Raw genomic sequence first — 25,568 nt, forward strand, 5'->3', positions numbered from 1 at the left:
AACAGGAGCAGGATCTTGATTACTAACACACTATTCTCATATGCATCGGTGATAAGTAATTAAATATCCTCGCGATAACAGAACAACATCAGTTCTTGTCTTGTTTGCAGAGCTGAAGAACAACCCCTGCAATCTTCGACTTTGGTATCGGCTTTGTCAGGTGAAGATCCATCCCAGCTTCCACGGCCTCCTGCAGCCCCTCATCCACGGATTTCGTAGTCAGCACGATGATTGGGGTGCGGACCCCATGGCAGCTTTCTTCCTCGCGGATGCGCTTCGTCGCCTCATAGCCATTCATCACCGGCATCTAAACCAAAGAAAATGGAACTGCCAGCAATGTCAGAGATTAGTAAATCACATCATCTGTAACAAATTAACCGATGCTTGGCATGATGTTGCTGGAGAAATGTACTCGTGCCTGGCAATCCATGAGGACCACGTCATTGGGCAAGGCGTTCCGAAGAGCTTCCATGAACATGGCCACAGCCACAAAGCCATCCCCTGCAATCTCCACGGCGGCTTCGAGATCGCTAGCATCTGCCTGTGGATTCTTTGCAGAAGGATGGTGTCGTCCACCAGCAGCATGCACATCCCCTCCAGTGGCTTGCCGTCTCCAACATTGGCTGGCCCCACAGGCACTGCGGGCATGATCTCGGACACCGACGCAGTGGTCTGATCTGCCGCCGGCATCTCGAACTGAAATTGGTGCAGGTGCTGTAAATGGGATGCCTAGAGGCCCCTCGTGACGAGGAGGAGCTTGTGCAGCCGGGAGCCGTGGATGGACTTGTGCAGCTCGAGGTTGCAGTTGCTCACGTCCTTAAACCTCCTCAGATCCTGGGTCGGGGTCTTGAGGTCCGTCGGGCAGACGACCCTGCACGGCGCCTGGAGCTTGGTCCTCGCCAAGCTCGCCACCTCACGGGCAGCCTCATGGAGCCTCCCAGTGGAGACGTCGACAACGACTAGCAGGCCGAAGGCCTGGAGGTGCCCGGCGTGGTTGCCGCCCATGCCCCCGCTGCTCCTCAGGTGGTTGGCCATCTCCTTGGAGATGACACAACGATCTGTGGTGTCGCCCAAGTCGTCGCTTCCTGCGCTGTGCATTGACGACGTCGACGCCGGCCTTGACGGTGAAGCGCTGAAGCCGGAGCACACCTTGTCGATGGTCGGGCCTAGGAGCTCGGCGCACGAGAGGGGCCAGACCTTCATCCCGACGCGCTCCATCCATGTGTGCAGGATCCGGCGGGTCTTGTCGCCGTGGACGAGGAGGACGCAGTGTCCGCCCTTGAAACATGCGGGCTTCCTAAGCAGAGACGGCGCCGCCCTCCCTTCCTCGAGGTCGTCTTCAACCTCTGGACTCTCGCTGGCCTTCAGAAACACGTTGAAGCCAAAGGACGTTCCCGCTTCTCGTGGCTCCTTGTCCTTGATGCTTATCTCCCCTCCCATCATACGGACCTATATATACCAACAGAAACAACAAACAAAATCAGGAGTAAATAGGTAATAACAGAAACATGAGTGAACAATATAGTTTTCAAAGATAGAGAGTTATTAACCTTTTTAGAGTGTCATCCTCACAAGTTACAAAGTAGCATAAGTTACTTGGAATTCTATTAAGTGCTTACATGCGAAACAGTTGTTGCCAGAATTTCTGGTAAATCAAATCAAATTTCTGCGCATCTGGGTTAACATATAGCCATCTTCATCTCAAGTGACTCTTAATTTATATATAACCTCCAATGGATACAATTTTATACTTTGGAGCGTGTAAATTTAGAGAAATTTTAGGAAGTAGCAATTCACAATCGTGAAAAAACATTGATGCACTTGAGAGCATTTTAACATGCATGGAAAAAGATTTATGAGAACTTTATAAATCCATGATTTGTTAAATTCATTAATTTTTTAACTATTTTTTGAAATTGATGATTTTTTTTCAAATTTGAAAACTGTTCTTGAAACTCACAAAGTTTTTAAAAATTCATGAACTTTTTCCAGATACGAAAACTTTTGTCGAGTTTGGGAACTTTTATCGGGGTTTCTTCGGAACCACTAATGGTTTTTTATGTGGCGACCAAGCGACACACGTCCAGGCAGCTGATGATCAAGAACAGTGAGGCAAAGGTTATTGGTCCACTATACGTTTGGCATCAGGCTGGGCGAAACAACTCTCGAAGCGTTCTAGAGGAGAAATGGGGTGCGACTATGTGCCACCCATAGCGAGCCCTATGGGTGGGTCGCCTACAGGGAGCAGGTACTGGCCGGCCCAGTGACGACATGGTCTCGTCATGCTGTTCTCACATGTGCTTAAAAAATAGTAAACACATATATTACGAAAACAAATAAGTTAATTTTTCAAAATGTGTTTAACACACATTAAAAAATGTAAATGTAGTGTAAAAATGTGCACACAACCTTTAAGAAAATGTTTGCACCATTCAAAAACATGTATGTGATATAACACAAAATTTCTGTGTTTAAGAAATGCACATGACATTTTAAAAACAAAATTATACAATGTAAAACAGAAAGTTCATGAGCTGGTACTGGCCGGCCCAGTGACCACAGGGACTCGTCATGCTGGTCTCACATGTGTTTTAAAAAAAATTAGTAAACACATATATTATGAAAACAAATAAGTTAATTTTTCAATATGTATTCAACGCACATTAAAAAAATTGTAAATGTAGTGTCAAAAATGTGTACACTACCTTTAAGAAAATGTGTGCACCATTCAAAAAAATGTATGTGATATAACACAAATACTTCTGCGTTTAAAAAATGTACCTGACATTTAAAAAAAAATATACAATGTAATACAGAAATTTTGTGTACTTAAAAAAAACAATTGTTTCCTAGCACTAAAGAATGTACATTAGATTTTTCAAAAATGTTCACCTGTTTCACACAAAAGAATTTGGAATTTTTTCGAGAATTTTATCTAATCTATGCAAAATGTTCACATAGTTTAAAAATAATGTTTCAACATGTATTCCAAAAGAATGTTCAATAAAAGTTTTTGAAAAAATGTTAATCATGCATTTAAAAATATTAGACCTATATAATAAAATATTTTAGGTTTATAAGAAAAAATTACAATATGTATAAAAAACTAGGTAGTAAACATACATTTCAAAAAATGTTAACCATGTATTTGAAAAATACGAAACATGGATAAAAATGTTTTCTAGAATACTGAAGAAAATCAGCAAAAACTTGGGAAAGAAGAAAACCTACCCCCCCCCCCCCCCCAAAAAAAATCTAAGGAGAATGCATATCAGACCATTTTAATATACATGCACATAATTTTTATGTCACAAGTCGATGTCGTGAGAATATATTTAAATATATCTGGCCATTTGCTACATATATTAGACCATTTTTTAAATGTGCGAACATTTATTTTTCGAGTAGAAACATTATTGGTAACATATTATTATTTTTCAACACATAAATTTTATTTTTATTTTAAAAATTGTTCAAAAGTATATACAAATTATGAGATTTAATAAAATAAAAAACCATTGTATCTGCTAATGGATCACGCAATGGCCTACGCATTAGAAGTTCCCTGCACTTGGAACGACTGTATCCACCAACAAGAGTGGTAAATATCACCTCCCCTTCTATGCCCCGCGTTGCTATACCGCCCGAAGGAGACAAGAAGGTCTATATTCTAGCAGGTGTTTCCACCTATTCCCCCCGTTTTTGGTGGCCACTTTGGCACCTGGAGATGGGGGAGGAGGGCATGGATCAAAGTTGGAGACTAGTTGGACGTTTTTTTATTTGTTTTCTATGTCAACGGTTGCAGCGGCTCGATGGTGAAAAGGAAATGTCGCACAAAATAAAAGCCCCATGGCTCTATCTATCCTGTTATCGAGATCGATACTGTACGTATCAGGAAACACGTGGTGTTTTTTCTTCTTCTAAATTTGTCAGATCTAATTCTGGTGGGTTATCCTGTCGCTTCGACCTATCAAGGCGGTGGTGGCGGCAAGTGTGAGGCCAAGGTTGGTATAGTCGATGTTTTTTTTTTCTATTTTTCACATTTGTGTTTCCGATATTCTTCCCCGATAGTATGGTATGAAAGCGACAGTTCGATAACCTGCCCTGTAAGTGGGTGTCATCGGCCACATTACATTCAACGATCTTAGGTTCTCACCTGTTGGGGTAGGAGGCTCATGCAACTTTAAATTACCTATTAGGTTAGCGTAGCTTGTGCAAGTTTGGTATTCTATGGCTTTTTCACGGGAGGCTCATCTTAAAGTCACAATACAAAAGATGAAGCGAGAGGCAGCAATGTCAAAGAATTTTGATGTAACTTTTAGTTGTATTGGAAATATTTCTTATCCATGTGTAATTCGGTTCTTTAATCTGATGTAATTTATTTATTTAATGAATAAATTCAGATCATTGAGGAAAATGTCTATAACGGCTGAAGAGGACTCTATATGGGTCACCCAGTAGCATGACCCTTTAACTCATTTTCTTAATGTATGTTTTGGGAAATGCACTTTTTATTTAACAAGTTTTAAGTTATTGAATAAATGAAATAGTGAGAAAAATAAAAATGTTCACATACAAAATAGAAATGGTTGTATGAATTAAAAATAATCTTCATCCCATGCATTAAGATATTTGTTCGACTGGGGTGAAGAATAAGTACGGGTCTTAAATTCCATGTATGTTTATTTAAAAAGAGTTAATGGTTTTAGAAAATAATGTTCTTGTTATACCCCCAAACAAGAGAATATTTTAAGAGGTAGTTGTTGGAAATATGCCCTAGAGGCAATAATAAATTGGTTATTATTATATTTCCTTGTTCATGATAATCGTTTATTATCCATGCTAGAATTGTATTGATAGGAAACTCAGATACATGTGTGGATACATAGACAACACCATGTCCCTAGTAAGCCTCTAGTTGACTAGCTCGTTGATCAATAGATGGTTACGGTTTCCTGACCATGGACATTGGATGTCGTTGATAACGGGATCACATCATTAGGAGAATGATGTGATGGACAAGACCCAATCCTAAGCCTAGCACAAGATCGTGTAGTTCGTTTGCTAAGAGCTTTTCTAATGTCAAGTATCATTTCCTTAGACCATGAGATTGTGCAACTCCCGGATACCGTAGGAATGCTTTGGGTGTACCAAACGTAACTGGGTGGCTATAAAGGTGCACTACAGGTATCTCCGAAAGTGTCTGTTGGGTTGGCACGAATCGAGACTGGGATTTGTCACTCCGTGTAAACGGAGAGGTATCTCTGGTCCCACTCGGTAGGACATCATCATAATGTGCACAATGTGACCAAGGAGTTGATCACGGGATGATGTGAGTTACGGAACGAGTAAAGAGACTTGCCGGTAACGAGATTGAACAAGGTATCGGGATACCGACGATCGAATCTCGGGCAAGTAACATACCGATTGACAAAGGGAATTGTATATGGGATTAATTGAATCCTCGACATCGTGGCTCATCTGATGAGATCATCGAGGAGCATGTGGGAGCCAACATGGGTATCCAGATCCCGCTGTTGGTTATTGACCGGAGAGTCGTCTCGGTCATGTCTGCCTGTCTCCCGAACCCGTAGGGTCTACACACTTAAGGTTCGGTGACGCTAGGGTTATAGAGATATTAGTATGCGGTAACCCGAAAGTTGTTCGGAGTCCCGGACATCACGAGGAGTTCCGGAATGGTCCGGAGGTAAAGATTTATATATGGGAAGTCTTATTTTGGTCGCCGGAAAAGTTTCGCACTTTATCGGTATTGTACCGGGAGTGCCGAAAGGGGTCCGGGGGTCCACCAAGGGGTCCACCAGCCCCGGGGGGGGCACATGGGCTGTGGGGGGTGCGCCTTGGCCTATATGGGCCAAGGGAACCAGCCCCAAGAGGCCCATGCGCCAGGAGATAAGATAAAGGGAGAGTCCTAAAGGGGGAAGGCACCTCCGAGGTGCCTTGGGGGGGGAAGGACTCCTCCCTGGCCGCACCCTTCCTTGGAGGAAGGGGCAAGGCTGCGCCCCCCTCTCCCTTGGCCCTATATATAGTGGGGGGAGGGAGGGCAGCAATAGGCTAAGCCCTGGCGCCTCCCTCTCCCTCCCGTGACACATCTCCCTCCTCCCGCAGCGCTTGGCGAAGCCCTGTTGGAATCCCGCTACTTCCACCACCACGCCGTCGTGCTGCTGGATCTCCATCAACCTCTCCTCCCCCCTTGCTGGATCAAGAAGGAGGAGACGTCGCTGCTCCGTACGTGTGTTGAACGCGGAGGTGCCGTCCGTTTGGCGCTAGGATCATCGGTGATTTGGATCACGACGAGTACGACTCCATCAACCCCGTTCTCTTGAACGCTTCCGCTCGCGATCTACAAGGGTATGTAGATGCACTCCCCTTCCCCTCGTTGCTAGATTACTCCATAGATTGATCTTGGTGATGTGTAGAAAATTTTGAATTTCTGCTACGTTCCCCAACAGTGGCATCAGAGCTAGGTCTATGCGTAGTTTTCTATGCACGAGTAGAACACAAAGCAGTTGTGGGCGTAGATGTTGCCAGTTCTTCTTGCCGCTACTAGTCTTATCTTGTTTCGGCGGCATTGTGGGATGAAGCGGCCCGTACCGACCTTACACGTACGCTTACGTGAGACAGGTTCCATAGGAGTTGTCTTTATTTTTTGTATGACCTGCGTGTCATTGAATAACGCCATGTAAATTACTTTACTTTATTGCTAAGCGCGTTAGCCATAGAAGTAGAAGTAATCGTTGGCGTGACAACTTCATGAAGACACAATGATGGAGATCATGATGATGGAGATCATGGTGTCATGCCGGTGACAAAGATGATCATGGTGCCCCGAAGATGGAGATCAAAGGAGCAAAATGATATTGGCCATATCATGTCACTATTTGATTGCATGTGATGTTTATCATGTTATGCATCTTATTTTCTTAGAACGACGGTAGTAAATAAGATGATCCCTCACTAAAATTTCAAGAGACGTGTTCCCTCTAACTGTGCACCATTGCGAAGGTTCGTTGTTTCGAAGCACCACGTGATGATCGGGTGTGATAGATTCTAACGTTCGAATACAACGGGTGTTGACGAGCCTAGCATGTACAGACATGGCCTCGGAACACATGCGAAACACTTAGGTTGACTTGACGAGCCTAGCATGTACAGACATGGCCTCGGAACACAAGAGACCGAAAGGTAGAACATGAGTCGTATAGTAGATACGATCAACATGGAGATGTTCACCGATGATGACTAGTCCGTCTCACGTGATGATCGGACACGACCTAGTTTGACTCGGATCATGTATCACTTAGATGACTAGAGGGATGTCTATCTGAGTGGGAGTTCATTCAATAATCAGATGAACTTCAATTATCATGAACATAGTCAAAAGGTCTTTGCAAATTATGTCATACGCTTTAGTTCTACTGTTTAAGATATGTTCCTAGAGAAAAAATTTAGTTGAAAGTTGGTAGTAGCAATTATGCGGACTGGGTCCGTAAACTGAGGATTGTCCTCATTGCTGCACAGAAGGCTTATGTCCTTAATGCACCGCTCGGTGTGCTGAACCTCAGCGTCGTCTGTAGATGTTGCGGAACATCTGACATACACGTTTTGATGACTACATGATAGTTCAGTGTGTAATGCTAACGGTTTAGAATTGTGGCACCAAAGACGTTTTTGAAACGTCGCAGAACATGTGAGATGTTCCAAAGACTGAAATTGAGATTTCAGACTAATGCCCACGTCAAGAGGTATGAGACCTCTGACAAGTTTCTTAAGCCTGCAAACTGAGGGAGAAAAGCTCAATTGTTGAGCATGTGCTCAGATTGTCTGAGTACCACAATCGCTTGAATCGAGTGGGAGTTAGTCTCCCAGATGAGATAGTGATGGTTCTCCATAGTGACTGCCACCAAGCTATTAGAGCTTCGTGATGAATTATAACATATCAGGGATAGACATGATGATCCTTGAGCAACTCGCGATGTTTGACACCGCGAAAGTAGAAATCAAGAAGGAGCATCAATTGTTGATGGTTAGTAAAACCACTAGTTTCTAGAAGGGCAAGGGCAAAAGGGATACTTCATGAAACAGCAAATCATTTGCTGCTCTAGTGAAAAATCCCAAGGTTGAACCCAAACCCGAGACTAAGTGCTTCTGTAATGAGGGGAACGGTCACTGAAGCAGTACTACCCTAGATACTTGGTAGATGAGAAGGCAGGCAAGGTCGACAGAAGTATATTGGATATACGTTATATGAATGTGTACTTTACTAGTACTCCTAGCAGCACCAGGGTATTAGATACCAGTTCGGTTGCTAAGTGTTAGTAACACGAAATAAAAGTTGCGGAACAAACAGAGACTAGCTAAAGGTGAGATGACGATATGTGTTGGAAGTGTTTCCAAGGTTGATGTGATCAAGCATCGCATGCTCCCTCTACCATCGAGATTTGGTGTTTGCGTTGAGCATGATTGGATTATGTTTATCGCAATACGGTTATTCATTTAAGGAGAATAATGTTACTCTGTTTATTTAAACAATACCTTCAATGGTCTTACACCTAAAATGAATCTCGATCGTAGTGATACACATGTTTGTGCCAAAAGATATAAGATAGTAATGATAGTACCACATACTTGTGGCACTGCCACTTGAGTCATATTGGTATAGAACGCATGAAGAAGCTCCATGTAGATGGATCTTTGGACTCACTCATTTTTGAAAAGATTGAGACATGCAAACCATGTCTATTGGTATATATGCATGAAGAAACTCCATGCAGATGGATCGTTTGGACTCACTTGATTTTGAATCACTTGAGACATGCAAATCATACCACATGGGCAAGATGACTGAAAGGCCTCGTTTTCAGTAAAATGGAACAAGAGAGCAATTTATTGGAAGTAATACATTTTGATGTATGCAGTCCAATGAATGCTGAGGCATGCAGTGGATATCGTTATGTTCTTACTTCACAGATGATTTGATTAGATGCTGAGAATATTTACTTGATGAAACACAAGTCTGAATTATTGAAAGGTTCAAGTAATTTCAGAGTGAAGTTGAAGATCGTCGTGACAAGAGGATAAAATGTCTATGATATGATCATAGAGATATCTGAGTTACGAGTTTAGCACACAATTAAGACATTGTGGAAAGTGTTTCACAATTAATACCGCCTGGAACACCATAGTGTGATGGTGTGTCCGAACATCATAACTGCACCCTATTGGATATGGTGCATACCATGATGTCTCTTATCGAATTACCACTATCGTTTATGGGTTAGGCATTAGAGATAACCGCATTCACTTTAAAGGGGGCACCACGCAATTCCGTTGAGACGACACCGTTTAGAGAAACCTAAGTTGTCGTTTCTTAAAAGTTTGGGGCTGCGACGCTTATGTGAAAAAGTTTCAGGCTGATAAGCTCGAACCCAAAGCGGATAAATGCATCTTCATAGAATACCCAAAACAGTTGGGTGTACCTCCTATTTCAGATCTGGAAGCAAAAGTAATTGCTTCTAGAAATGAGTCCTTTCTCGAGGAAAAGTTTCTCTCGAAAGAATTGAGTGGGAGGATGGTGGAGACTTGATAAGGTTATTGAACCGTCACTTCAACTAGTGTGTAGCAGGGCACAGGAAGTTGTTCCTGTGGCACCTACACCAATTGAAGTGGAAGCTTATGATAGTGATCATGAAACTTCGGATCAAGTCACTACCAAACCTCGTAGGACGACGAGGATGCGTGCTACTTCAGAGTGGTACGTGATCCTGTCTGAGATATCATGTTGTTGGACAATACTGAACCTACGAGCTATGGAGAAGCGATGGTGGGCCCATATTCCGACAAATGGTTAGAAGCCATGAAATCCGAGATAAATGGATCTTTGAGAAGAAGACGACGTGGAGAGTAATGTTACCGTCTATGAAGCTCGACTTGTGGCAAAGAGTATTTCCACAAGTTCAAGGAGTTGACTACGATGAGATTTTCTCATCCGTAGCGATGCTTAAGTCCGTCAGAATCATGTTAGCATTAGCTGCATTTATGAAATTTGGCAGATGGATGTCAAAACAAGTTTCCTTACCAGTTTTCGTAAGGAAAGGTTGTATGTGATACGATCAGAAAGGTTTTGTCTATCCTAAGGATGCTAAAAGGTATGCTAGCTCCAGCGATCCTTCCATGGATTAGAGCAAGCATCTCGGAGTCAGAATATACACTTTGATGGAGTGATCAAAGTTTTTGGGTTTATACAAAGTTTGTTGGAAACTTGTATTTTCAATAAAGTGAGTGGGAGCGCTACAACATTTCTGATAAGTATATGTGAATGACATATTGTTGATCCGAAATGATGTAAAATTTCTGGAAAGCATAAAGGGTTGTTTGAAAGGAGTTTTTCAAAGGAAGACCAGGATAAAGCTGCTTACATATTGGGCATCAAGATCTATAGAGATAGATCAAGACGCCCGATGATACTTTCAAAGAACGCACACCTTGACATGATTTTGAAAGAGTTCAAAATAGATCAGCAAAGAAGGAGTTCTTGGCTGTGTTACAAGGTGTGAGTATTGAGTAAGACTCAAGACCTGACCACAGCAGAAGAGAGAGAAAGGACGAAGGTCGTCCCCTATGCTTCAGACGTAGGCTCTACAGTATGCTATGCTGTGTACCGCACATGAAGTGTGCCTTGCCATGAGTTGGTCAAGGGGTACAATAGTGATCCGGGAATGGATCACATGACAGCGGTCGAACTTGTCCTTAGTATCTAGTGGACTAAGGAATTTTCTCGATTATGGAGGTGAAAAGGAGTTCATCATAAAGGGTTACGTCGATGCGAACTTTGACACTAATCTGGATGGCTCTGAGTAGTAAACCGGATTCGTATAGTAGAGCAATTATTTGAAATGGCTCCAAATAGCGCGTGGTAGCATCCACAAGATGACATAGATATTCGTAAAGCACACATGGATCTGAAAGGTTCAGACCCGTTGACTAATAACCTCTCTCACAAGCATAACATGATCAAACCAGAACTCATTGAGTGTTAATCACATAGAGATGTGAACTAGATTGTTGACTCTAGTAAACTCTTTGGATGTTGGTCAGATGGTGATGTGACCTGTGAGTGTTAATCACATGGTGATGTGGACTAGATTATTGACTCTAGTGCAAGTGGGAGACTGTTGGAAATATGCCCTAGAGGCAATAATAAATTGGTTATTATTATATTTCCTTGTTCATGATAATCGTTTATTATCCATGCTAGAATTGTATTGATAGGAAACTCAGATACATGTGTGGATACATAGACAACACCATGTCCCTAGTAAGCCTCTAGTTGACTAGTTCGTTGATCAATAGATGGTTACGGTTTCCTGACCATGGACATTGGATGTCGTTGATAACGGGATCACATCATTAGGAGAATGATGTGATGGACAAGACCCAATCCTAAGCCTAGCACAAGATCGTGTAGTTCGTTTGCTAAGAGCTTTTCTAATGTCAAGTATCATTTCCTTAGACCATGAGATTGTGCAACTCCCGGATACCGTAGGAATGCTTTGGGTGTACCAAACGTCACAAGGTAACTGGGTGTCTATAAAGGTGCACTACAGGTATCTCCGAAAGTGTCTGTTGGGTTGGCACGAATCGAGACTGGGATTTGTCACTCCGTGTAAACGGAGAGGTATCTCTGGGCCCACTCGGTAGGACATCATCATAATGTGCACAGTGTGACCAAGGAGTTGATCACGGGATGATGTGAGTTACGGAACGAGTAAAGAGACTTGCCGGTAACGAGATTGAACAAGGTATCGGGATACCGACGATCGAATCTCGGGCAAGTAACATACCGATTGACAAAGGGAATTGTATACGGGATTGATTGAATCCTCGACATCGTGGTTCATCTGATGAGATCATCGAGGAGCATGTGGGAGCCAACATGGGTATCCAGATCCCGCTGTTGGTTATTGACCGGAGAGTCGTCTCGGTCATGTCTGCCTGTCTCCCGAACCCGTAGGGTCTACACACTTAAGGTTCGGTGACGCTAGGGTTATAGAGATATTAGTATGCGGTAACCTGAAAGTTGTTCGGAGTCCCGGATGAGATCCCAGACATCACGAGGAGTTCCGGAATGGTCCGGAGGTAAAGATTTATATATGGAAAGTCTTATTTTGGTCGCCGGAAAAGTTTCGCACTTTATCGGTATTGTACCGGGAGTGCCGAAAGGGGTCCGGGGGTCCACCAAGGGGTCCACCAGCCCCGGGGGGGGGCACATGGGGTATGGGGGGTGCGCCTTGGCCTATATGGGCCAAGGGAACCAGCCCCAAGAGGCCCTTGCGCCAGGAGATAAGATAAAGGGAGAGTCCTAAAGGGGGAAGGCACCTCCGAGGTGCCTTGGGGGGGAAGGACTCCTCCCTGGCCGCACCCTTCCTTGGAGGAAGGGGCAAGGCTGCGCCCCCCTCTCCCTTGGCCCTATATATAGTGGGGGAGGGGGGAGGGAGGGCAGCAATACGCTAAGCCCTGGCGCCTCCCTCTCCCTCCCGTGACACATCTCCCTCCTCCCGCAGCGCTTGGCGAAGCCCTGTTGGAATCCCGCTACTTCTACCACCACGCCGTCGTGCTGCTGGATCTCCATCAACCTCTCCTTCCCCCTTGCTGGATCAAGAAGGAGGAGACGTCGCTGCTCCGTACGTGTGTTGAACGCGGAGGTGCCGTCCGTTCGGCGCTAGGATCATCGGTGATTTGGATCACGACGAGTACGACTCCATCAACCCCGTTCTCTTGAACGCTTCCGCTCGCGATCTACAAGGGTATGTAGATGCACTCCCCTTCCCCTCATTGCTAGATTACTCCATAGATTGATCTTGGTGATGTGTAGAAAATTTTGAATTTCTGCTACGTTCACCAACAGTAGTTTATGCACCTAAATATATGACCATATGCTTTAAAAAGATTCTTCTATTTGCTCTAGAAAAAAGAAAAAAATAACCGGATTTTGAATTCGGTGCCCGTGCTCATCACCTGGTGAGCAGTAAATTCAAAAAAAACTTTAAATATTCAAGAAAATCTGATTTTTTGGGGTGGAAGATGTTTCAGTGTGTGATGTTCGTGCCAACTTTCGGCTTGTTCGGACATGTGAGGAGCTGATGATAAAAAAAGGTCAAAACAGTAAGTGGACAATAAACTTTCTTACAGCCCCAAAATTTGTGTTTTTCACTGAGAGATACTGAAATGTTCGAACTCCACGAAATTTGGCACGGAACTCACACACATGAGCATCTAGCATCACGAAAAGAATTCATTTTTTACTATTTTAAATGAATTACGGGTCACCTCGGGTGCAGATGCACCCGAGAGCCAAAACGTTGTGTCCAAAAATAACTATGTTTTCTAGAAGTAAACATCAACGAAAATTTTGAAAATTTGAAAGAAAGAAGAGAGACATATGAATAAAAAGATTAAAAAGCCAAATAAAAAATAAAATAAACAAAAAGCAGAAACAGAATAACCCGACATGGGTCGCATATAGGGGCCTCTTGAGACTTGGAACAAGATTTATCCTTTTTCTGTGCGTGGCGGTCACCACTGTTGTTGGGGCTGTTTGGTTGCAACCCCTGGAATATGCATGAACATTGTTTAGTTGGAGACCTGAAATTTTAGACACCTTCCTGACCTGAGCACCCAGCCTCACAGGCAAGTCAATTAGCCTGACTCAGGCGCAGGAAAACGGAGGCCTGAGTTCTAGGCAAACATATTTAGGAGTACATCCACTATATATTTCTATAGCCCACGTCTTCATTACCTGTCAACTCAGCCTGCTCTGTCGATTGTTTAATGTTTGTGTGTCTGTCCCAAGCCAGGTATCGAACCAAACAACACTCGCACATCTTGCCCGACGAGGCAAAAATCCTTTCCTATCCAGTCTATCATTAGGCATCATTTTGTCTCAGGCATGAAGCACATGGCATGAACCAAACAACCCCTTGGTCTCTGTCTGACTATGCGATGAGAGCTCACTCAGTTCTGTTTCGGGATGTAACACGGAATTTTTGCTTGAAACTTTTGTTTAAACAGAAAAAAGGCGGTTGATCACAAAGTGTCAAAACATAAATCATTTCACAGATTTTTAATTTTGGCATGTCCTTTGTTGCTTAACCTTCTGCTCGGCTGCTGAGTTGTCTGTCTATTGACAACCCTGCAGCAGCAGCAGCAGCAGCTAAAACAGCAGGAGAAGGATCTTGATTACTAATACACTATTCCCATATGCATGTGCGATAAGTAAGTAAATATCCTCGCGAGAACAGAACAACATCACTTATTGTCTTGTTTGCAGAGCTCAAGAACAACCCTTGCGATCTTCGACTTTGGTATCGGCTTTGTCAGGTGAAGATCCATCTCAGCTTCCACGGCCTCCTGCAGCCCCTCCTCTGCGTAATTCCAGTCCGTGCGATGATCGGGGTGCGGACGCCGTGGCGGCTTTCTTCCTCGCGGATGCGCCTCGTCGCCTCATAGCCATTCATCACCGGCATGTGAAACAAAGAAAATGGAATTGCCAGCAATGTCAGAGATTATTAAATCACATCATCTGTAACAAATTAACCGATTCTTGGCATGGTGATGCTGGAGAAATGTACTCGTACCTGTCAATCCATGATGACCACGTTATAGGGCAAGGCGTTGTTAACAGCTTTTGTGAACATGGCCACAGCCATGGAGCCATCGCCTGCAATCTCCACGGCTGTTTCGAGATCGCTCAGCATCTGCCCATGGATTTTATGCAGAAGCATGGTGTCGTCCACCAGCAGCACGCGCATCCCCTCCAGTGGCTTGCCGTCTCCAACATTGGCTGGTCCCATGGGCACTGCGTGCACGATCTCGGGCGCCGACACAGTGGTCTGATATGCCGCCGGCATCTCAAACGGATATGGGTGCAGGTGCTCGAAATGGGATGCCTGGAGGTCCCTCATGACCTGGAGGAGCTTGTGCAGCCAGGAGCCATGGATGGGCTTGCGCAGCTCGAGGTCGTAGCTGCTCGCCTCCTTAAACCTCCTCAAATCCTCGGAGGGGGGTCTTGATGTCCGTAAGGCAGACGACCCTGCATGGCGCCTGGAGCTTGGTCCTCGCCAAGCTTGCCGCCTCGCGGGCGGCCTCATGGAGCCTCCCAGCGGAGACGTCGACGACGACGAGTAGGCTGAAGGCGTGGAGGTGCCCGGCGTGGTTGCCAGCCATGCCGCTGCTGTTCCGCAGGTCGCTGACTATCTCCTTGGAGCTGAAGCAGTGATTCGTGGCGCCGCCTCCTGCGCTGTGAAGCGACAACATTGATGACGGCCTTGACGGCGAGGCGCTGAAGGTGGAGCACACCTTGTCGATGGCCGGGGCAAGCAGCTTGCGACAGGCCAGACCTTCATCCCGACGCTCTCCATCCATGTGTGCAGGATTCGGCAGGTTTTGTCTCCATGGACGAGGAGGATATAGTGTGCGCCCTTGAAGCAAGCGGGCTCCCTGAACAGAGACGGCACCGCCCTCCCTTGCTCGTGCTCCTCTTCAACCTCTGGACTCTCGCTGGCCTTCAGGAACACGTTGAAGCCGAAGCACATTCCCGATTCTCTTGGCTCCTTGTCCTTGATGCTTATCTTCCTTCCCATCTGATGAACAAATATAGGCGTTATATACCAACAAAAATGAACAAACAAAATCATAAGTAAATAAGAAATAACGGCAACATGAGTAAACAATATACTGTCGTTTTCAAAGATAGAGAGTCAAGAACTTCTTTAGAGCGTCAAGTGCTACAAATTTCTCTGAAATCCAATGAAATTTCTACGCATGGACTAACATATATCCATGTTCATCTCAAGTCACTCTTATAATTTATATGTAACCTCCCACCGATACAATTTTATACTTTGGAGTGTGTAAATTTAGATAAATTTTTAGAAAGTGGCAATTCAAAAGCGTAAACAAAATCATTCATGCACTTGAGAGCATTTTAACATGCACGGAAAAAGATGAGATCACTTACAAAGGATTGCACAATTCCAAGTCCGAGCCTGGTGCCACCATGCCCATCCTTCACTTGAACGTAGTTCTCAAACACAGACTCGCTCTTCTCTTCAGGTATCCCCACGCGAGTGTCAACCACCTCAAAATAAAATTCAATCGAATCGGGATCAATTTTCAAGGACACGCCGGGCACAATTCTCACTCCTTCCAAGCAGTCGACGGAAGACCCCACCGGTCCAACGGCGGGGAGCGAACCTCGACGAGGTGCTAATCATGGAGCCCCTTATGATGGCGCGGTTGGCCCACGCCCGGAGCATGACATGGCCTTCGTGCGTGAACTTGATGGCGTTGCCGAGAAGGTTGTCGAGGATCTGCTTGACACGCTTACAGTCACCGACGGTGGCAGTGCATCGGAGCACGGAGAAGTCGCAACGTCCATGGATTCCAACGACGTTCGCCAGGTCCATGGATTCCTCGAGGACATCTGCCATCCTGAACTCTACCTCTTCTAGCTGTATCTTCCCGGACTCCAACTTGCCCATGTCCAGTATTGTGTTAAGTATATCTGAAAGTAACATAGACATGTATAAATATATATGGATGATGAGTCAACATATGCTCAGCTGAAAACACATAGATGATGTAAAGTTCATTTTTCCGGAATAATAAATTTGTCGCTTATGCGTAAACAAATGGCACAATAAACATGGTATGTGAATGTGGCAAAATATTTTCCTAACCACAAAGTAGACAGTAAAAAATGTTTTAGAACATGGTGTGTTTACTGGCCGCTAACATAGTGATATGTGATAACTCCATTTCAACTATCCTATATTTTAATATTTTTTATATACAAAATATTAATCCTTTACCAAACAGAGAATGATTTCGTAAATATTCTAGAAATTATAAGAAAATGTAATATTGAAAATGTAGAACTGAGTTCTTGCACACTTCTACACCTAAAATTGTAAACAAATTATTGGAGGAAACTTCGCTTTTACGATATGCTATTTCACATCTAAATGCAATATACCATTGGATGTTTTTGTCTTTAGAATTAGTGCGTGGGTTGATGTCGCAGTTGTCCTTGTCGCGCATCTGATTTGTTTTGATCGCGATGACCGCGTCTGATTGTCCTGCGTCTGTATTGATGCGTTCCTCGTTGGCCGCATACTTATAGTCTTTTTTTAATAAAACATTTTTAATTAATTTGTATAAATATTACGCCTATATTTTTATTTTCAAAAATAATACACCATCGGCCTGCTGCAGGCTGACTGGGCCTAGTCGGCCCACCACAGGCCGATTGGCTTCCAGTCGGCCCGCAGCAAGCCGACTGGGACTAATTGGTGCATGTGGCCATTTTTCCTTTTCTGTTTTTGATTTTAGTTGTTGTTTTCTATTTATTCTAGCTATCAAATGAATCTGGTTTGTGTTGAAACTTTTTGCATAAATTACTAGAAATATTAACATGCCACATATAAATTTTCATAATTTTTGGAAAACCACATATTTACATTTGTATTTGATAGCTCCTGGTGAATATAGATAGGGTTTAAATTTAGTTATTTGGATTTTTCTTATTTTTATAAATATTAAATTGAGGAGAATGGTTTAAACAATTTTTGTGAAACAATTTGAGGAACATAAGCCAAAAAAGTATTCTCAAATTGTTTCATAAGCCAAAAAAGTATTCTCAAATTGTTTCACAGAAAATTTTAAACTATTCTCCTCGATATTTTAACATCTATAAAAATAAAATAAAAATCAATTTGGGTAGATAAATTTAAACCCTATCTATATTCACCAGGGGCTATCTAATACCGTTGTAAATATGTGGTTTTCCAAAAATTATAAAAAATTATATGTGGCATGTTAATATTGCTAGTAATTTATGCAAAAAGTTTCAACACAAACCAGATTCATTTGATAGCTAGAATAAATAGAAAACCACAACTGAAACCAAAAACAGAAAAGGAAAAATGGCCACATGCACCTAGTCGGACCACCACAGGCCGATTGGCTTCCAGTCGGCCCGCAGCTAGCCGACTAGGACTAATTGGCCTGTGGTGGGCCGACTAGGCCCAGTCAGCCTGCAGCAGGCTGATGGTGTATTATTTTTGAAAATAAAAATATAGGCATAATATTTATACAAATTAATTTAAAAAATGTATTATTTAAAAAAAATTAGCTCGGGCCTGCTTGTTTTTCGGCCTTCTTTTACATCTTTTTTTTGAGAAACTAGCCTGCTTTTATGCGAAATCCTACTCGCCGCTCGTTGCGGCAAGCTGTCGTCGCTTCGCACAGGGGAGGTGCGAGCGAGCGACCGAGTGGGCCGGCCCGTTTTAACGTTCCAGCAGACACCGGTTTTTGGAACCTTCTATGATGTTTCCAGCCTGTTTTTTTTTCTGGTTTTGGGAACCTTCTAGAAGGTTCCTGAACCGGCATTTTTTCAGTTTCTTTTTCGTTTTCGTTTTTTCAGTTTCTCTTCTTTTTCGTTTTTCCTTTTCTTTTTTCTGTTTCTTTTTTAGTTTCCGAATTTGAAAAAATGTTCCTGTTTTTTCAGAATTTTTTCACAAATTCAAATAATGTTCCCGTTTTCAAAACAAATTCACAAATTAAAAAAAGATCCCGGTTTCAAAAAATTTGTTCCGAATTTTCCAAAAATATTCCTGTTTTTCAAACTTTGTTCACAAATTCAAAAAATGTTCATGGTTTTAATAAGTTTTTCGAAATTTAGAAAATGTTCCCTTTTTAATAAAAAAATCATATATTCAAAAACTATTCCCCTTTTAGAATTAAAAAAAATTCATGTTTCAAAAATTGTTCGCAATTTCAGAAAATGACCCTTTTTCCAAATTTGTTCACAAATTCGAAAATTGTTCGCGTTTCCAAAAAATGTTCAGAAATGTTCAAAAAATGTTCCCAATTTTAAACAGTTTGGAATTTCAAAAAATGTTCGCATTTTGATAAATTTGTAATATCATTCCAAAATATTTTGTCAAAAATGTTCGCATTTAAAAACTTTTGTTTGCCATTTTAGAAAATGTTCACAATTTTAAATTTTGTTCGTTTTTTCTGAAATGTTCCAATTTTGATATTGTGTTCGGAAATTCCCAAAAAGTAGAATTCTAATATTTTGTTTTTTACTTTACAATAATGTTCGGGAATTTTACTTATGAAATATGTTCACGAATAAAAAAGCCATGTCTTTATGAATTCAGAAATATTTCAGGGAATTTCAAAAAAGTTTGCACTTTCATAATTTTTTAATTGATTTAAAAAAATTGGTTTGTTAATGTTTGTTCTTGTTTTGTCAAAAAAATTGCATTTTCAAAATTTTGTTGGTCATTTAAAAAATATTCTCCATTTGAAATTTGTTCCTTTTTAGAAAAAATGCGTGGGTTTCACAAAACGTTCAACTTTTTATAAATTTGTTCAGAAACTAAAAACATTTCTTGTTTAATTTGTTTTCCTTTTTCTGAAAAGAAAATCAGGTTGTGGCTTATAGTTCATATACACGGGGCCGCCATTTTAGACACCTAGTTAAAGTAATAATTGTGGCTAGCAACGCTGTTCACTAGAAAGAGGATCCCAGTTTGATCCCTCACACAGAGTTGTGTTGCCGGGTTTTTAAGTTTGCCGCTGTGGTTTACTTCTTTTAGTGTCGCGTTGCCAATCTGACAGTAGAAACTACTTGACGCAGTGCCTAGGACCGTACGCATACCACTCCGCCGTCGCGTGTTCGAATCCCAGTTCTCGCGCGTTCCTTTTTTTTTCACGTAGCTAATGCCTGCCATCTGGTACACTGGAAATGGGCCGGCCCAGGTGAGTCGCCCTGTGCGAAATGCCAGCTCTTTGCCGCAACGAGCGGCGCATAGGAGATCCCTGCTTTTACGTTTTTCTAGGGGACCTGCTTTCACGTGGGATGGATCGTACGCATACCACTCCGCCGTCGCGTGTTCGAATCCCAGTTCTCGCGCGTTCCTTTTTTTTTTTCACGTAGCTAATGCCTGCCATCTGGTACACTGGAAATGGGCCGGCCCAGGTGAGTCGCCCTGTGCGAAATGCCAGCTCTTTGCCGCAACGAGCGGCGCATAGGAGATCCCTGCTTTTACGTTTTTCTAGGGGACCTGCTTTCACGTGGGATGGATCGTTGTCCACGCAAACTAAAGAGATCGCAAAGGGATGCTGATGCAGCGAGATGTTGTCCGTGCTGTCCATGTGATTTTTTATTCTTTTTTTAGCATCCAATATTTCTTGATTGAGCGAAAATACTATATATTCAAATCAGTGACTACGGAGGGACATTCTAGTCGTGGTTCTGGTTGTGTTTTAAGCAGGCCCCTTTTTTGTGTGTGTTTCAGTTGTGATACGGTAATTGTGCATCATACAAATGAAAATGTGTGTTTCAATTGTGACCCTATTTTTTTTCCATTTTGTTATGAGTGTTTTTGTGTTTTCTATGCATTTTAATATGTTTTTGTTTCTAAATATTACTATGATTTTTTTTGTTCATTTTTACTTTTTCTGTCTTTTCTCTATTATCTCTGTCCGTTCTTTCTTTTGATTTTTTCTATTTGTGTCTTTTATTTTATTTTTTCTTTCGTTATCCCAGTTGACTCGCAACTGGGCTTGTGTTTTTGTCTCGCAACTGGGCTTGTGTTTTTGTCTCGCATCCTAGTTACAAGTCCACCATTGACTCGCAACTGGGACTGTAGTTTGTTTTTATCCCAGTTGCAAGTCAACCCTTGACTCGCAACTGGTCTGATAGTTTGTAGTTGTCCCAGTTGTAAGTCCATCTTCAGCTCGCAACTCAGATCATAGTTCTCCCACTTGCAGGGCCACCCCGAACTCGCAACTAGGCATGTGTTTTTTGTTTTTTTCATTCCAATAAGTCCACCCTTGACTTGCAACTAGGGTTGTAGTTTGTTTCATCCCAGTCGTAAATCGACCCTTGACTCGAAATTGTTTTCGTAGTTGTCTTAATTGCAAGTCCAGCCTCGACTCGCAAGTGGGGTCATAGTTTTGTGTTATCCCAGTTGCAAGTCCACCCTCCACTCGCAACCGGGCCCATAGTTTGTTCTTGTCCCACTTGCAAGTCCACCCTCGACTCGCAACTAGGATGTGTTATTTTCATCTCAGTTGCATGCCCACCCATCACTTGCAACTCGTATAATTGTTTTATATACTTCTCTCAGTTACAAGTCCACCCTCGACTCGCAATTAGGAACGTAGTGTGTGTTATCCTAGTTGCAAGCCCACCCTTGACCCACAACTGGGCCTGTGTTTTTGTCTTTCATCCTAGTTGCAAGTCCATCTTTGACTCACAACTGGAACCGTAGTTTAATTTTATCCCATTTGCAAGTCAACACTTGACTCGCAACCGGTCTTATAGTTTGTAGTTGTCCTAGTTGTAAATCCATCCTCAACTCGCAACTCAGCTCGTAGTTCTCCCACTTGCGGGCCCACCCTCGACTCGCAACTAGGCATGTGTTTTTTAATTTTCATCCCAGTTGCAAGTCCACCCTTGACTCACAACTATGGTCGTAGTTTGTTTCATCCCTGTTGCAAGTCGACCCTTGACTCACAATTGGGCTCATTGTTTTTGTAGTTGTCTTAATTGCATGTCCATCCTCGACTCACAACTGGGATCATAGTTTGTTGTTGTCCTAGTTGTGAGTCCACTTTCGACTTACAATTGGGCCCATAGTTTGTTGTTGTCTGAGTTGCAAGTCCATCCTTGACTGGCAACTGGGATGTGTTTTGTTTTCCATCCCAGTTGCAAGGTCACCCTCAACTCTCAAGTCATATCATTGTTTTGTCTACTTGTATTAGTTACAAGTTCACTCTCGACTCGCAACTAGGAACGTAGTTTATGTATCCTAGTTGCAAGTCCACCCTTGACTCACAACTGGGCCTGTGTCTTTGTTTATCATCCTAGTTGCAAGTCCATCCTTGACTCACAACTGGAACCGTAGTTTGTTTTTATCCCAGTTGCAAGTCAACCCTTGAATCGCAACTGGTCTCATAATTTGTAGTTGTCCTAGTTGTAACTCCACCCTCAACTTGCAGCTTAACTCATAGTTCTCCATGTTGCAATCCCACCCTTTTGACTCACAACTAGGCTTGTGCTTTGTTTTTCAACACGCAACTTGCCCCGACCCCTATCTAGTTCCATGTCCAACCCCAAAATGTAAACCACCTGACCCAGTTGCATGTACTGGCCAAACATGCAACTCAGGCCCGATATAGTTGCATGTCCACTCTCGGAATGCAACCCGTTCCCAACCCAGTTGTAGGGGAACGCAGCATGCAATTTCAAAAAATTTCCTACAATCACGCAAGATCTATCTAGGAGATGCATAGCAACGAGAGGGGGAGAGTGTGTCCACGTACCCTTGTAGACCGAAAGCGGAAGCGTTATGTTAACGTGATTGATGTAGTCGAACATCTTCACGATCCAACCAATCCAAGTACCGAACGTACGACACCTCCGTGTTCAGCACATGTTCAGCTCGATGACGTCCCTCGAACTCTTGATCCAGCAAAGGGTCGAGGGAGAGTTCCGTCAGCACGACGGTGTGGTGATGGTGATGTGATCCGCGCAGGGCTTTGCCTAAGCACTACGACGCTATGACCGGAGGAGTAAACTGTGGAGGGGGGCACCGCACATGGCTAAGAGAACAATTGATGTGCCTTTGGGGTGCCCCCGCCCCCGTATATAAAGGAGAGAGGGAGGAGGTGGCCGGCCAGGAGGAGGCGCACCAAAGGGGGCGGAGTCCTACTAGGACTCCACTCCTAGTAGGATTCGACCCCCCTTCCTTCCAACGGAGAGGGGGAAAGGGGAAAGGGGGGAGAAGGAGATGGAAAATGGGGGCCGCGCCCCCACCCCTTCTCCAATTTGGATTGGGCAAGGGGGAGGCGCGCGCCACCTCCTGTGGCCTGCCTCCTCTTCTCCACTAAGGCCCATGAGGCCCATTAACTTTCCCGGGGGTCCGGCAACCTCCCGGCACTCCGAAAAATCCCCGAACCTCTTCAGAACCATTCCGGTGTCCGTATATAACCTTCCAATATATCAATCTTTACCTCTCGACCAATTCGAGACTCCTCGTCATGTCCGTGATCTCATCCGGGACTCCAAACAAACTTCGGTCACCAAAACACATAACTCATAATACAAATCATCACCAAACGTTAAGCGTGCGGACCCTACAGGTTCGAGAACTATGTAGACATGAACGAGACACATCTCCGGTCAATAACCAATAGCGGAACCTGGATGCTCATATTGGTTCCCACATATTCTACGAAGATCTTTATCGGTCAAACCGCATAATAACATACATTATTCCCTTTGTCATCGGTATGTTACTTGCCCGAGATTCGATCGTCGGTATCATCATACCTAGTTCAATCTTATTACCGGCAAGTCTCTTTACTCGTTCCGTAATGCGTCATCCCGCAACTAACTCATTAGTCACATTGCTTGCAAGGCTTATAGTGATGTGCATTACCGAGAGGGCCCAGATATACCTCTCCGATACACAGAGTGACAAATCCTAATCTTGATCTATGACAACTCAACAAACACCTTTGGAGACACTTGTAGAGCATCTTTATAATCACGCAGTTACGTTGTGACGTTTGATAGCACACAAGGTGTTCCTCCGGTATTCGCGAGTTGCAAATCTCATATTAGAGGAATATGTATAAGTCATGAAGAAAGCAATAGCAATAAAACTAAACAATCATAATGCTAAGCTAACGGATGGGTCTTGTCCATCACATCATTCTCTAATGATGTGATCCCGTTCATCAATTGACAACACATGTCTATGGTTAGGAAACTTAACCATCTTTGATTAACGAGCTAGTCAAGTAGAGGCATACTAGGGACACTGTTTGTCTATGTATTCACACATGTACTAAGTTTCCAGTTAATACAATTCTAGCATGAATAATAAACATTTATCATGATATAAGGAAATATAAATAACAACTTTATTATATCCTCTAGGGCATCCTTCAGTGTCCCACTTGCACTAGAGTCAATAATCTAGATTACATAGTAATGATTCTAACACCCATGGAGTCTTGGTGCTGATCATGTTTTGCTCGTGGAAGAGGCTTAGTCAACGGGTCTGCAACATTCAAATCCATATGTATTTTGCAAATCTCTATGTCTCCCTCCTTGACTTGATCGCGGATGGAATTGAAGCATCTCTTGATGTGTTTGGTTCTCTTGTGAAATCCGGATTCCTTCGCCAAGGCAATTGCTCTAGTATTGTCACAAAAGATTTTCATTGGAGCCAATGCACTAGGTATTACACCTAGATCGGATATGAACTCCTTCATCCAGACTCCTTCATTTGCTACTTCCGAAGCAGCTATGTACTCCGCTTCACACGTAGATCCCGCCACGACGCTCTACTTGGAACTGCACCAACTGACAGCTCCACCATTCAATATAAATACGTATCCAGTTTGTGACTTAGAGTCATCCGGATCAGTGTCAAAGCTTGCATCGATGTAACCATTTACGACAAGCTCTTTGTCACCTCCATAAACGAGAAACATATCCTTAGTCCTTTTCAGGTATTTCAGGATGTTCTTGACCGCTGTCCAGTGATCCACTCCTGGATTACTTTGGTACCTCCCTGCTAAACTTATAGCAAGGCACACATCAGGTCTGGTACACAGCATTGCATACATGATAGAACCTATGGCTGAGGCATAGGGAATGACTTACATTTTCTCTCTATCTTCTGCAATGGTCGGGCATTGAGTCTGACTCAATTTCACACCTTGTAACACATGAAAGAACCCTTTCTTTGACTGATCCATTTTGAACTTCTTTAAAACTTTATGAAGGTATGTGCTTTGTGAAAGTCCAATTAAGCGTCTTGATCTATCTCTATAGATCTTGATGCCCAATATATAAGCATCTTCACTGAGGTCTTTCATTGAAAAATTCTTATTCAAGTATCCTTTTATGCTATCCAGAAATTCTATACCATTTCCAGTCAATAATATGTCATCCACATATAATATTAGAAATGCTACAGAGCTCCCACTCACTTTCTTGTAAGTACAGGCTTCTCCAAAAGTCTGTATAAAACCATATGCTTTGATCACACTATCAAAGCGTATATTCAAACTCTGAGAGGCTTGCACAAGTCCATAAATGGATCGCTGGAGCTTGCACACTTTGTTAGCACCTTTAGGATCGACAAAACCTTCTGGTTGCATCATATACAACTCTTCTTTAAGAAATCCATAGGAATGCAGTTTTGACATCCATTTGCCAAATTTCATAATCATAAAATGCGGCAATTGCTAACATGATTCAGACAGACTTAAGTATTGCTACGGGTGAGAAGGTCTCATCGTAGTCAACCCCTAGAACTTGTCGAAAAGCTTTCGCAACAAGTCGAGCTTTGTAGACAGTAACATTACCGTAAGCGTCAGTCTTCTTCTTGAAGATCCATTTATTCTCTATGGCTTGTCGATGATCGGGCAAGTCAACCAAAGTCCACACTTTGTTC

The 25,568-nt window shown here is 43.0% G+C and overlaps 1 pseudogene; it reads right to left on the bottom strand.

Annotated features, from left to right (window-relative positions):
- The window catches only part of LOC123170893 (probable histidine kinase 2), a 70,980-nt pseudogene that overhangs the window by 33,364 nt on the left and 12,048 nt on the right, over positions 1-25,568 (bottom strand).

This window comes from Triticum aestivum, chromosome 7D (genome assembly GCF_018294505.1).
Source record: "Triticum aestivum cultivar Chinese Spring chromosome 7D, IWGSC CS RefSeq v2.1, whole genome shotgun sequence".
In the NCBI taxonomy this organism is placed as follows: domain Eukaryota; kingdom Viridiplantae; phylum Streptophyta; class Magnoliopsida; order Poales; family Poaceae; genus Triticum; species Triticum aestivum.